The sequence below is a fragment of the Molothrus ater genome, chromosome 6 (genome assembly GCF_012460135.2).
Source record: "Molothrus ater isolate BHLD 08-10-18 breed brown headed cowbird chromosome 6, BPBGC_Mater_1.1, whole genome shotgun sequence".
Taxonomy (NCBI): Eukaryota; Metazoa; Chordata; class Aves; order Passeriformes; family Icteridae; genus Molothrus; species Molothrus ater.
The window spans coordinates 61,521,727-61,535,006 of NC_050483.2; the positions used below are offsets into that span (position 1 = coordinate 61,521,727).

Below are 13,280 nucleotides of genomic sequence, written 5' to 3' on the forward strand. Positions count from 1 at the left end.
CGCCGCTGGGCGCCGCCTCCGCGGGGCTCCTCCGCGCCCGCGGAGCGCCCGCGGCCGCCGCACTTGTTACCGGCGGCGCTGCCGCCCGCGGCCGCGGAGCCAGGGGCGGGGGCGAAGGCGCCGCAAACTTCCCGGGGCTCCGCCGGGGGCGCGCGGACCCCGCGGGCGGGCGGCTCCGCTGCCCCGGCCCCGCTGCCCCCCGCCCGTGACTTGCACATCACCGGCGGCATCGCCCGCTCCGCTCCCCCTCCGCGCTGGGGCCGCGCTCTTGTTGCTTCCCCCTCGCCCCCGCGCCCTCGAGGTGGCCCCGGTTCGGCGCTGCTCGGAGCCGAGCGGCGGGGGCGAACCGGGCGCTCCGCCGGGGCTGCGGCCGGGATGCTGCCCCGTGCCCCGGTGCCGGCGCGGCCGCGGCCGCGGTGGTGCCTCGGTGCCGGTGATGCTCCGGTTCTGTCGATGCCCTGGCCGCGGTGCGGCCGGTCCCGGTGATGCCCGGGCCGTGGTGATGCTTCGGTGCCAGCGATGCCCCGGTTCCGGTGATGTCCCAACCCCAGTGATGCCCCGGTTGTGGCAATGCCCCGGTTGTGCCGATGCTCCGTTCCCGGTGATGCCCCATTGCCGGTGCTGCCCCATTCCCAGCGTTGCCCCGTTCCCGGTCCTGCCCCATTCCCGGTCCTGCCCCGGTTCTGGTGCTGCCCCGTTCCCGGTGATGCCCTGTACCCGATGCTGCCCCATTCCCGATGCTCCCCATTCCCGGTGCTCCCCCATTCCCGTTGCTGCCCCGGTTCTGGCGATGCCCCATTCCCGATACTCCCCGATTCCCGGTGCTCCCCATTCCCGGTGCTCCCCATTCCCTGTGCTCCCCGTTCCCGGAGCTCCCCGTTCCCGGTGCTGCCCCATTCCCGGTGCTCCCCCGTTCCCGGTGCTGCCCCATTCCCGGCGCTCCCCATTCCCGGTGCTCCCCGCTCCCGGTGCTCCCGGTTCCCGGTGCTGCCCGGCCGGGCGGGGGGGTTATGTAAGCAGCTCGGCGCCGTGCGGTGCCGCCGGCAGCTCCGGCACCCGGGGCTGAGGAAGGAGATCCATGAATCTCCCAGCAAATGCTCGGTGTGACATTGCCTCCTCCGAGCCCGTCCGCTCCCACACTTCCACATTCGCTTCCCACCTGGAACGGCGCCTCACTTAGAGCCTCACTTAGAGCCTCGCTTAGAGACTCACCCCCTTTTTTTTTTTGTTTTATTTTTTTTTTTTTTTTTGTTTTCTCCTTAATTTGGGAAAATCTGGACGTGACCGCGGGTGTCAGAGGGGCTGGGCTGGCGGAGGAGGCTCGGCTGGTGCGGAGCTGGCAGCGGCTCCCTGCCTCCCCCGGCACACAGGCACATATTGTTGGATGCTCGGGAAGAGCAGCGAACAGGAGAGGGCTTGTTCAGGAAGAGCGAGGTGGGGGCTGGAGGGAGGAGATGCGGACTCAGCTCCGGGCTCTGGGGTTTGGAGTAAAGACTTTGCTGCTGCTGCTGCCGCTGCCGCTGCTGCTGCTGCTTTTCCCTGCCTGATTTAGGCTGGGAGCGGGGGGAGCGCTGTGAACTCAGCCGTGCTTTGTGCTCCGGAGCGGTGCCCCGGGAATTTTGGGTGCCTTCATCGACTGCTGAAGGGGTCGGCTCAGGAATGTGGACAAAAAAAAAATAAATTAAAAATTGCAAGCCCGGGGTGTGCCTGCAGCCCCCGGTGCAGCAGCAGGGCCATTTTGGGGAAGCAGGATGGGAAGGCTGGAGCCTGCAGATTATCCAAAGTGAGCCCCAGCCTGCGAGAGGGAGCCTGCTTGGATCTCGCTGCTTTGGAAAAAATCGGTTTGTGGGATTTTAACAAGTTTTTTGGCCTTTTTTTTTGTTTTTTTTTTGAAGATTTCCAGAGCCTGGCAGCTCTGCTGGCGAGCGTGGTGCTGCTGCCGGGGAGGTGTCTTTGCCATGTTAACACTTGTTCTTGGTTCCTGTGCTCCTCCGGGAGCGGGCACAGCTCCAGAGCCTCTCCGTGAGGAAGGTGGCGAGGGGAAGGAAGGAGCAGCCTGGAATCCATCCCTGCTGCTCCCTGTTGATATCCCCAGCCCTGCAGGTGGCTCAGACCCATCCCTCAGGCTCCTCCCTGGCTCATCCCACCTGTCCTTGGCACGGCTCTCCCAGGCTGTTTCCCAGCCCTAGATGCTCCCGGAGGTGCGGGAAGGTGCCGGCGCAGAGCCTGGCACGGCACGGCCCGTGCCCGCCCGGGGAGCAGCTCCGGCCGCCTTGAAATGCAAAATAAATCCTCAGTTTGTGGGTTGTGAGCTCCCTTAAACTCCAGGTTAACCGTGCCGTGCTGGGCAGCACCTCTGCAACTTCCCTCTGCTCTGTCGGAATGCTACAGATGGGATGGAAAACTGGGACTCCAAAGGGAGACCAGCACGGAACTGGGAGAGCTGGGAGGACTGGGAGCAGGGCAGGCCCAGGCCATGTTCTGCTTCCTCAGGAGATGGGGAGAGCAGAGCTGCTGGAATCCTTGGGAATTCGTGCTGTTCCTCAGCTCTCCCTGGTTTCCTGGCCAAAGATCGAGAACAACTCGAGATCTGTGCACGTTTCCTCCCCTTTCAGCGGTGCATGACTTGCACTGTTAACAAAGCAGAAAATGTAGGGATTCAGGACATGGTGGTTCTCCTTTCACCCAGCTCCCAATTTCCAGAGGGAAAAAAATGTCTCGGTGCAGAGGCCAAGATGGCCATGGGGAGTTTTTAACAGCTCAGAGGCTGCTCAGCAAAAAATGGGAATTTTGGGAGAGTGGAGAACGGATTTTTGGGTTTGTTCCTGAGCTTCCTCAGCTGGGGGGGCTCACCAGGGACTTGGGGTCCCATTTTGTGCCCTGTGGAGTGAGGAAGAGCCCAGAGAATTCCTGAATTCCTGGAGACAGGAGCCTGGAGAGCCTGAGCACTACCAGCACCTCTGGGCTGGGGGCTGGAAAAATCCTGGGAATGGGGGGGACGTGGCTGGAGTGAGGCCCTGCTGGGGTGACAATCCTGGCAGCGCTGGCTCCGGGGGCAAAGCCAGCTCCTGCTGGTCCAGGGGAGTTGATTCCATGTGGGGACAGGAATCTGGGAGCAGCTGTGGGATCCCCGCGGTGGGATCGGGGTCACACAGGGGCTGCAGCCCCCTCTGAGATCCTGGCTCACTGGGCTGGGGTTTATCCAATCCTTTGATGAGGTTTTAGGAAATTTTTCCACGATTTCAGCCGGAATCGAGCAGGGCAGACCCTCAGGATGTTTCCTGGGAACACCAGGTGTGACACAGGAGGGGTGTGAGGGTGACAGGGACCCCTCTGTGCCACCCCAGCTCCTGCAGGGAACAGGGCTCAGCATCCCACCTGCAGCCATGGAAAACCTCAGGATGCCTTGGAACTCCTTCTGGAATCACTCATGGAAAGAGGAATGTCGGAGTCTTCCTGAGGCTCTGCACCAAATCCGGGCGTGCAAAATTTTGGGAGAAGCACCCACAGCCTTGGGAACAACGAGGCTTCCAGGTGTTTTCCCATTGGGAAAAATGAGATTTCCAGGAGTTTTCCCACTGGGAACAACGAGACTTCCAGGTGTTTTCCTACTGCTGGTTCAAAATGCCTGGAATTGAAGGCATTTAAGGTGTTAAATTCCAGGGAAATTGTCCTGGTTGATCCAAGCACCAAATGTCATCCAACGGCCTCAACCCTCATTGCAGCTGCAGGTTTTCCAAAGAAAATTGGAATTGGGCATCCCAAAGACTGGAGCTGCCCCTTTTTTTCCTGGATCCAGCTGGAGGGGGGCTGCTGGAGCTCCTTGGAGGAGGTTGGAGCAGGGGCCAGATGGTGTCGGGAAAGATGTGGGAAAGGTCTGGGAAAGATCAGGGAAAAATCTGGGAAAGATCAGGGAATGATTTGGGAAAAAAATCTGGGAAAGACCTGGGAATGATCTGGGAAATATCAGTGAAAGATCTGGGAATGATCAGGGAATGATCAGGGAAAGATCTGGGAAAAAATCTGGGAAAAAATCTGGGAAAAATCAGGGAATGATCAGGGAAAGATCTTCCACTCCTGCCTCTTTGTGATGCTGGGATAACTCCCCAGAGCTCCGATCCTGGAGGGATTTAAGGAGCGCTGCCTTTGGAGCTGGGAGTGGCCTCTGACCTGGCCTTTCCCAACATTTTTACGGATCCAGAGAGTGGATTGGAGGGATCGGGGGAGGGATGGGAAAACAAAATCACTGAGAGGGAGAGCGTTTGGCTCATTAGAAGTGCCGGCTCCTTGTTGGGAACCCTCTGGATCAGCAGGGAGGGAAACCTCTGGATCAGGCAGGGAAACTTCTGGATCAGAGGGGAGGAAACCTCTGGATCAGAAGGGAGGGAATCCTCTGGATCAGCAGGCAGGGAAAAACCTCTGGATCGGTGGGCAGGGAAACCTCTGGATCGGCGGTCACAGCTGGAGGACATTCCATGGATTGTACTTCCAGGGGGGATATTCCCTGGGGGACATTTCCATGGTGCTGCCGGCCTCGCTGGGTGAATGCCGGCCTTGTCCGGGGCGCCTTAACCCCGCACAATTCCCGACTTTGTGCCAGGGAAGCGTCCCTGGGAACAGGGCAGGGATTATGCGCTGCCGCAGGGGCAGCTGCGCTCCTGCCGCTCCTCCCGCCTGCTCCGGGATCCCGGCGGATCCTTGGGAATTTTAACTCTTCCCTAAACCCTGGACTGGGATCTCCTCCTTCTCCTTCTTTCTCCTTCTCCTTCTCCTTCTCCTTCTCCTTCTCCTTCTCCTTCTCCTTCTCCTTCTCCTTCTCCTTCTCCTTCTCCTTCTCCTTCTCCTTCTCCTTCTCCTTCTCCTTCTCCTTCTCCTCCTCCTCCTCCTCCTCCTCCTCACGGGGATTTCTGGGATGAGCTTCGGCTCCCAGAGAGGGGAAGAATCCCTGGATAGCCAAGGGATTGGGATCTACTCCCATGGGTGGGGTTGTGGTCAGGGTAAGGAACTGGGAATTCTGGGATTCCAGGAGGGGAAACTCTGTGGGTTCAGGTGTTGGTTGTGGCCCAGGTGGTGATTTGGGGTTCAGGGTGCAAATGTTGGGGTTTCAATCTCATTTAAACTCGGTGGGATTTAAGCTGAGCCTAAACTTCCCTGAGGTTTGGTGATCCTGGGATGTGTGGAGAGCTCCAAGGATGCTCCTGGAATGCCGGGAGCTGCATCCCAGCTCTGCCTCCCATGAGCTGCGGGGTCAAAACGTCGCCTTTGATTCCATGGGAGGGGAATTTGGAGGGAATCTGGCAAGGAAAATCTTAAACCACCGAAAAATTTTAATTTCCGGGGCTCAGAAGAGCAAAATCCAGTTAAATTCTGAGCAGCGTGAGGAAGAGGAAGGAAATGGAAATGATTAAAGTTCAGTTCTGTCTTCCACATTCCTCAAAAATTATTTGGGATTTTAGCCAGTGAAGGGACGATTGATCCCTGTCAGTCCATATATGGATTACATGGGATTATATTGTCCATATCTGGGTTATATCTAGGAATATTTTTGTAGGGAATGGGGTCTCCTGCATTAAATCCCCTCCTTCCAGTGGGAAAATCCCTTTGGGATTTGGGAAGCACTCTCCCTATCCTGGGTGGGCTCAGGGACAAAATTGTTGATTTCCCATGGTTTTATACCTGTGAAGGAATTTTTTTTTGGAGAAAGGGCATTTTGAGATCCATCCCATGCTGGGTATTTGGGATGCTGCTGCTCCATCCCCCTTCCCTTGATTCCTGACCAATCCCACCCCATCAGCTCCCGGATCTTTTTACAGCCCCTCTTTCCAGTTCTGAGCCCTGTCTGGATCCAGAGGAATTATTTCCTGCCTTTTCCAGAAATAATCTCATCTCCCAAAATAGCTGGGAATGGAGGGCACTGGCTTGGCTCTTCCCAGACGGATTTTGGATTTTTGGGCTCTTTTGGGAGGAGGAATTTTCCCCAAGGTGTGGGATCAGGCTGCCCATGAGATTCCTCCTTCCATGGAATATTGAAGGACCACTTGAAATTCCTCACAGGAATTATTGTTGAATCTCAGGGAAAGGTTCTTCCCCCAGAGGGTGCTGGGCTCTGAATACAGGGAATGTCACATTCCCGAGGCTCCCAGAATTCCAGGAATATTTGGAAAATATTCCAGGAAATATTTGGAAAATATTTCTAGAAAATGTTCCCAAGGATGGGCAGGGTGGGATTGTTGGGGTGGCTGGGCATGGTCTGGATGATCCTGGGATAATCAGGCACTTCCAGAGGGATCCTGCAGGGATCTCCCCACCCCCAGGAGGATGTGAGGTTTTCCTTGGAATTTCTGGCATCAGGGAGATCCTTGTGAAGGGTTTTCCCAAGGATTTTCAGCTGGGAGCCTTTGGGAAGTGATGGGAGCTGGAATGTGCCTGCAGGGAATTGGGGTGGTTTGTGTTCCAATCCAACCTTTGGGGAGGGTGATCCAATCTGAGGAACGGATGAAATTCCCACATCATGGAACGTTTCTAACAACACCATTTTATCCAGCCTCTCCTGCCTTTCTACCCCTTTATCCCATAAATATCAATCCCTTTTCCAAGAAAATTATTTGCACTTTTTATCGCAATCCTTGATAAAAATGGAGCTGGGTACCTGAAAAATTCCTGGATTTCCATAGGATTAAAAAAAAAAAAAAAGGGATTTTGGCATCCCAGCTGTGCCATCCGTGGCTTTTTGTGCTGGGAATGGGAAAATGGGAGTGAGGAGCAGGAGGAAGGAGGAAAAAGGGAAAAAGGATGGGAAGGGGGTTGTTCCTTCCCATATTCCCACTGCAGCCCATCCCCTTCCATCGTGGTCCCATCCCAGATATTCCATCAGCAGCTCCCAGCTTCCCCCTGAGCTGAAATCTGGGAGAGTTTGCACCTCTGGAATGTGAGTTAGGAATTAAGGGAATATCCCAGGGGAAGGGAGGTTCAGGAATTGGGATCACCCCGGGATTGGAGGCTGTTGTCCCTGGAAAGGGAAGCTCTGCTCCCTGGATATTGGATTCCCTTCCCATTTTCCTGATTTTTGGTATTATTTTGATGGAACATTGAGCAATCCAGAAATTAGGGAAGTGTTCCAGTGCAAGGCTCAAATCCACACGGGAATGCTGCCACAGGATTTTTTGGGAAAAGTTTTAAGCTGGAATTTGTTCTCAGGCACAAAGTAATTCCCTTTTTTCTGAGCTGTCCCTGCTGTAGGATGAGAGGCAGAAAAATGGAAATTATCCCAATTTGCTGCAGCTGGAGCACCTCATTAACCAACCAAAGCTGCTCCCATTCCCTTTTTTTTTTAAAACTCCTCCCACCTGGAGCTGATCCTGACCATCACTTAGAGCTGGAGCTTGGTTTAATTCCCAAAAAAACCCCACCTTGGAATGAGCTGGCTGCTCCTGTTATCCTGCTTTTCCCAATGTAAGTTTTTATTAAAATAATTTATTTGCTTGGGAGGAGAGGGAAAGGTGGGTGGGAAATCCAGGCTTTTCCCTGGATGTGAAATTCCAAATAAATTCGGGAGGGGATTTCTTTGTTGTGCTCCTGGTTTTTCTGTGGGATTTGAGTGAAGGTCCTGGAGCAGCTTTTGTGGGGCTGGAGGGAGTTTCCGATCCCAGTGCTGCCCCTGGGTTATCCCACGTGGATTGATGGAATGCCAGGGAGAAAAAAGAAGTTTTAAGGAATTTGGGGTCTCTGGGATGAGGCTGATTTAGGATTCCTGAGGTTGAACCTTTGGGGAGAGATGTGGCCTTTGGGATAAATTGTGATTTCCAAGACTTATCCCAGGTGGTCAGAGAGCTTTGGAAAATCCAGTGTTTTCCTAGAAAATCAATTCCAAGTAAATGATAACAGGGATAGGGAGGGGAATTTTCTTGTTGTCCTCCATTTTTTGTTTTTTTTGTTTTTTTTTTTTTTGAGGTAAAGGTCCTGGAGCAGCTTTTGTGGGGCTGGAGAGGGTTTCTGATCCCAGGGCTGCCTCTGGGTTGTCCTACGTGGATTGATGGAACTCCAGGGAGAAAAAAGAATTTTTAAGGAATTTGGGGTCTCTGGGATGAGGCTGATTTAGGGTTTTTGAGGTTGAACCTGAGGGGAGAGATGTGGCCTTTGATTTCCAAGAGTTATCCCAGGTGAGCTTTGGAAAACCCAGTGTTTTCCTAGAGAAAGAAATTCAATTCCAAGTAAATGATAACAGGGAAAATTATTTGCACAACGAGGGTGAATTCCCTCGTTGTGCTCCATTTTTTGGGTTTTGTTTTTGGGGATAAAGGTCCTGGAGCAGCTTTTGTGGGGCTGGAGGAGGTTTGTGCTCCCAGGGCTGCCTCTGGGTTATCCCACGTGGATTGGTGGAACTCCAGGGAGAAAAAAGTTCTAAGGAATTTGGGGTCTCTGGGATGAGGCTGATTTAGGATTCCTGACGTTGACCCTAATGGGGAAAGCTGGGGGGTTTGGGATAAGTTGTGATTTCCAAGAGTTATCCCAGGTGAGCTTTGGAAAACCCAGTGTTTTCCTAGAGAAAGAAATTCAATTCCATGTAAATTCAAACAGGGATAGGGAGGGGAATTCCCTCGTTGTGCTCCATTTTTTGTGTTTTTTTTGGGGATAAAGGTCCTGCAGCAGCAGCTTTTTTAAGGGATTTGGGGTCTCTGGGATATGGCTAATTTAGGATTCCTGAGGTTGAACCTAATGGGCGACACTGCGGGCTTTGGGGTGAATTATGATTTCCAAGAGTTATCCCGGGTGAGTTTTTAAAAATCCGGTGTTTTCCAGGGTATCCCATGTGGATCAAGTGAATTCCAGGCAATGTGGGAGAAAAAAGGAGATTTTAAGGAATTTGTGGTCTCTGGGATGTCGCTAATTTAGGATTCCTGAGATTGAACCTAAGGAGGAAAGTTGTGGGGTTTGGGATCAATTTCCAAGATTTCCAAGAGTTCTCCCAGGTGATCAAAAAAATCACCTGGAAAAATGGGAATGTGCTGGGAATTCTTCTGCTTTGGGCATTTGGTGTTTTTGTTTTCCTGCACGAGTTCTGTGCTATAAAACAGAAGAGAACTTTCAAATCTGAGGAGTTTTGCTCCAAAGCTGTCACAACACCGAGATGTTTTCCAGTTATTCAAAAATCAGGAATTCATGGGATACGTCAGCCTTTGGAATCCGTCCCTTTTCCTGCTGGAACAAAAGTTGGGTGGGAGGAGAAGGAAGGATGGAGCCACATCTTGGGTGGGTGAGGAAGGAGCTGCTCCCCAGTCCAATGGGAGAAATCCTGGATTTTTCCAGGAATTCCTCTTTGTTTTTATTTAAACCAGGCTGTGCAGGTGCCATGTGCAGGAAGGGAGCTGGAGGTCTTTGGAATGGTTTATTTGGGATCAGCAAGGCTGGGTTTGCTCTTTGGCCTGGTTCCTGATCCCAGCTGGGCTCTATTAAAATTAAATTTGTTGTATTTTGACACCAATTAATTGATTATCAGTTAATTAATGTCACCTGGCTGTGGGTGGTGATGAAGCTGGAATTTTTGGGATTTTCCTGAGCAGGGCCAGGAGTTGGATTTGATCCTTGTGGGATCTTTGGCCAGAGGATCCTGATCCCAGGTGGGCTCTCTCAAACCTAAATTTGTTGGTTTGGGACACCAATTAATTGTTTATTAGTAAATTAATGTTACCAGGGGCTGTGGGTGCTGATGGATCTGGAATTTTTGGGATTCTCCTGAGCAGGGCAGGGGTTGGATTTGATCCTTGTGGGATTTTTGACCAGAGGTTCCTGGGCTCCATCAGCCCTTGTATTGGGACACCAATTAATTAATTATTAGGTAATTAATGTCACCTGGCTGATGGAGCTGGATTTGTTGGGATTTTCCAGTGCAGGGCCGGGAGCTGGATTTTGATCCTTGTGGGATCTTTGGCCAGAGGATCCTGATCCCAGCTGGGCTCTATCCAAAATAGATTTATGGTTTTGGGGCACCAATTAATTATCAGTTAATTAATGTCACCTGGCTGTGGGTGGTGATGGAACTGGAATTCCTGGGATTTTCCTGTGCAGGGCCAGAGGCTGGATTTGATCCTTGTGGGATCTGTTCATGATCCCACCTGGGCTCTATCAAACCTAAATTTGTTGTATTGGGACACCAATTAATCGATTATCAGCTAATTAATGTAATCTGGCTGATGGTGCTGATGGAGTGGGAATTTTGGGATTCTCCTGAGCAGGGCCAGGGGTTGGATTTGATCCTTGTGGGATTTTTGACCAGGGGTTCCTGGGTTACATCAGCCCTTGTATTGGGACACCAATTAATTAATTATTATCAGCTAATTAATGTCCTGGCTGATGGAGTTAGGATTCTTGGGATTTTCCTGAGCAGGGCCAGGAGTTGGATTTGATCCTTGTGGGATCTTTGGCCAGAGGATCCTGATCCCAGCTGGGCTCTATCCAAAACAAATTTGTTACATTGGGACACCAATTAATTGATCATTAGTTAATTAATTGTGCTTGACTGCGGGTGCTGCTGGAGCTGGAATTTTTGGGGTTGCCAGGAGCCAGGTTTGATCCTTGTGGGTTCTTTGCACCTTGGGGTATTCCATGGTTCCATGAATGGTTTGCGCCAGCAGAGAATGGGGCTGAAATGGTGAGTGAAGAAGCTTTTCCCAGATTTATGGGGCGGGATCGACCCTGGGTTGGTATCCATGGATTCCTGGGAACATCCAGGCGGTGCCAGCTCTTTCCCAAGGGCAGAATTCCACACAGCAGCAGATCCCAGCAATCTGTGCTCGGCAAAGCCTTTAAAAAATAAAATACGAGGGAAAAATCCCCCCCTGGAATGGATTGGGTGGGAAAGGGCCGTAAATCCCATCCCATTCCCACAACCTGGGAAGCTTCTCCCTATCCCAGGCTGCTCCAAGCTCCACGAGCACTAATTGGATCTCGTTAGTTTAATTAAACCCTTTTTTGCCTCGTAGCAAAGCTTAGCTTTACCTCAGGCACCAAAACCCCCGGAATTCTCCTGCTGGGATCCCAAGCCTAGGAAAAAGAACATTTTTTGCCCACAGCTACTCCGTGCTCCAAAAAAAAAAAATATAGGAATATCCCTCAAAATTCTGGGTTTTTTAGAAGTGCAGTGTCAATAGCCTGGAAGCAAACTCCCACCTGGGGAAATCCAATGGGATTGCTCCTCTGGGTTTTCCCTCCTCCCCCAAGAGCCCTTCCCTGGATGTGCTGAGGGAAGGCAGCTCCTGAATGTTTTTTTAGAGTTTGTGGGAAATTGTAGGAATGATGCAGTACCAACCCAGGGTCAATCCCACCCCATAAATCTGGGAAAAAAAAACTTCTTAATTCATCATTTCAGCCCCATTTTCTGCTGGCACAAACCATTCATGGAATATCCCGAGGTGCAAAGAACCCACGAGGATCAAATCCGACTCCTGGCAGTCCCAAAATTGTGGGAATGTGGGCAGGCCTTAAAGTGAGGGGGTTTAAGGAATAAATGGGATCCTTCCTTTTTTGTGTTTGTGGGGAAAGCTGTGGGATTCTTCACTCCTGGGTGGGATTTTCCAGCTGATTTTTTTGGGGGGGGAGAAATTAAAGGTTCTGTGCTCTGCATGAGCTCCCTGGGGATTTGTGGATGGGAAAACTGGGACAGGATGGGATAAACTGGTGAACCCTGGATGACCAATGACCCTTTCCTTATCCAGACTCTGCAGTTGGAGATTTGGTCAGGAAAAATCAGGGATGTGGGAGAACCTGTGTCTGGATAAGGCCTGGAGTGCCAGGACACAGGGAATGGCTCCCAGTGCCAGAGGGCAGGGATGGGTGGGAGATTGGGAATTGGGAATTCCTGGCTGGGCTGGGATTGCCGGAGCAGCTGTGGCTGCCCCTGGATCCCTGGCAGTGCCCAAGGCCAGGCTGGATGGGATTGGAGCTGGGACAGTGGGAGGTGTTCCTGGATTGGAATGGGATGAGCCTTTCCGGGCTTATTGGATGTCCTCAAAGTCCTGATCCAAAGGAATTCCAATGGAATTTGGGTGTTTTCTCAGCCTGGAAAATCCTCACTGGACTCACACTGGGAGGCTTGAGGGTGATTTGGTGATCCCTGAGCTGTGCTGATGGGTTGGGAATGGTTGGGAATTTCCTCTGCTCCAGGACCTCACGTTGATCTTTTATTATTATGGAAAATATTATGAGAATCCTTTGAGAAAAGTGGGAATGAGGTGGTGTTTTGGATTGGCAGAATGGGGGAAATTTGAGAGGACTTTGGGATTCATTTCAGCTGGAATGGGAAGGGGAGCTGGGAGATGGAGATTTGTGGAGCTGGGAATGGAAATGATTCCATGGAGAGGGACTGGGGACAAGGGATGGAGGGACAGGAGCCAGGGAATGGCTCCCAGTGCCAGAGGGCAGGGATGGGTGGGAGATTGGGAATTGGGAATTCCTGGCTGGGCTGGGATTGCCAGAGCAGCTGTGGCTGCCCCTGGATCCCTGGCAGTGCCCAAGGCCAGGCTGGACACTGGGAGTGCTGGGGCTGGAATGGATGTTGTGGATTTTCCTGCAGGAAGTTTGGTTGCTGCTCCCAAACTTTGTAAAACACCCCCAACATTCCCAAAGAATCCAATCCCTGGAAGTGCTCAGATCATGGTGTTTCCATTTGGAGTCCATCTGGGATCAGCTCCTGGGAGTTTGTATCCAGCTGGGATTTGGGCTCTGCTCCCAGGGAAAGGCCTCAGGGTGGGCACAGCAGGAATTTCCCCATGGAAAGGGGGCTCAGGCCTTGGAACTGCCCAGGGAGAGTTGGGATCCTCGTTCCTGGAGGGATTTTTAAAATAATCCCTGTGGATGTGGCTTTGGCAGTGTGGGAATGGTTGGACTTGGTCTCGGAGGGCTTTTCCAACCTCAGTGATTCCAAGTGGGAACAAAATCCTGGGTGGAATCACAATCCCCTCAGGGATTTCTCTCCATGAGGATTTGGAGTTTCTGGCCCCTCCCTGAAAATGGGAATTGCATTTTTCCTCTTCACAAAATTCCTTCTTTAATCAACTCCTCTTTGTGAGGTTATTCCACATCCAAATGTTCCTAAAATCCCTGACAAACTGCACAGCCCTGGGGTTTTCGTGGATCAGCTGGAATCAAGGGATTTTTATGCATGGACCTGGATTTTCTGGGTGCTCCAGGGGTGGCTGATCTTGGGTGTTCACAGCCTGGGAAACTCAGGATGCCTGGAGGATTAAAACCCTCAAATTGTGGGAAGGGAAGGATGATTCCTGAAT

The 13,280-nt window shown here is 52.2% G+C and overlaps 1 protein-coding gene across 1 annotated transcript in view; it reads left to right on the forward strand.

Annotated features, from left to right (window-relative positions):
- The window catches only part of MDGA2 (MAM domain containing glycosylphosphatidylinositol anchor 2), a 213,311-nt gene that overhangs the window by 434 nt on the left and 199,597 nt on the right, over nucleotides 1-13,280 (forward strand). The gene's annotated exons all lie outside the window — the stretch shown is intronic.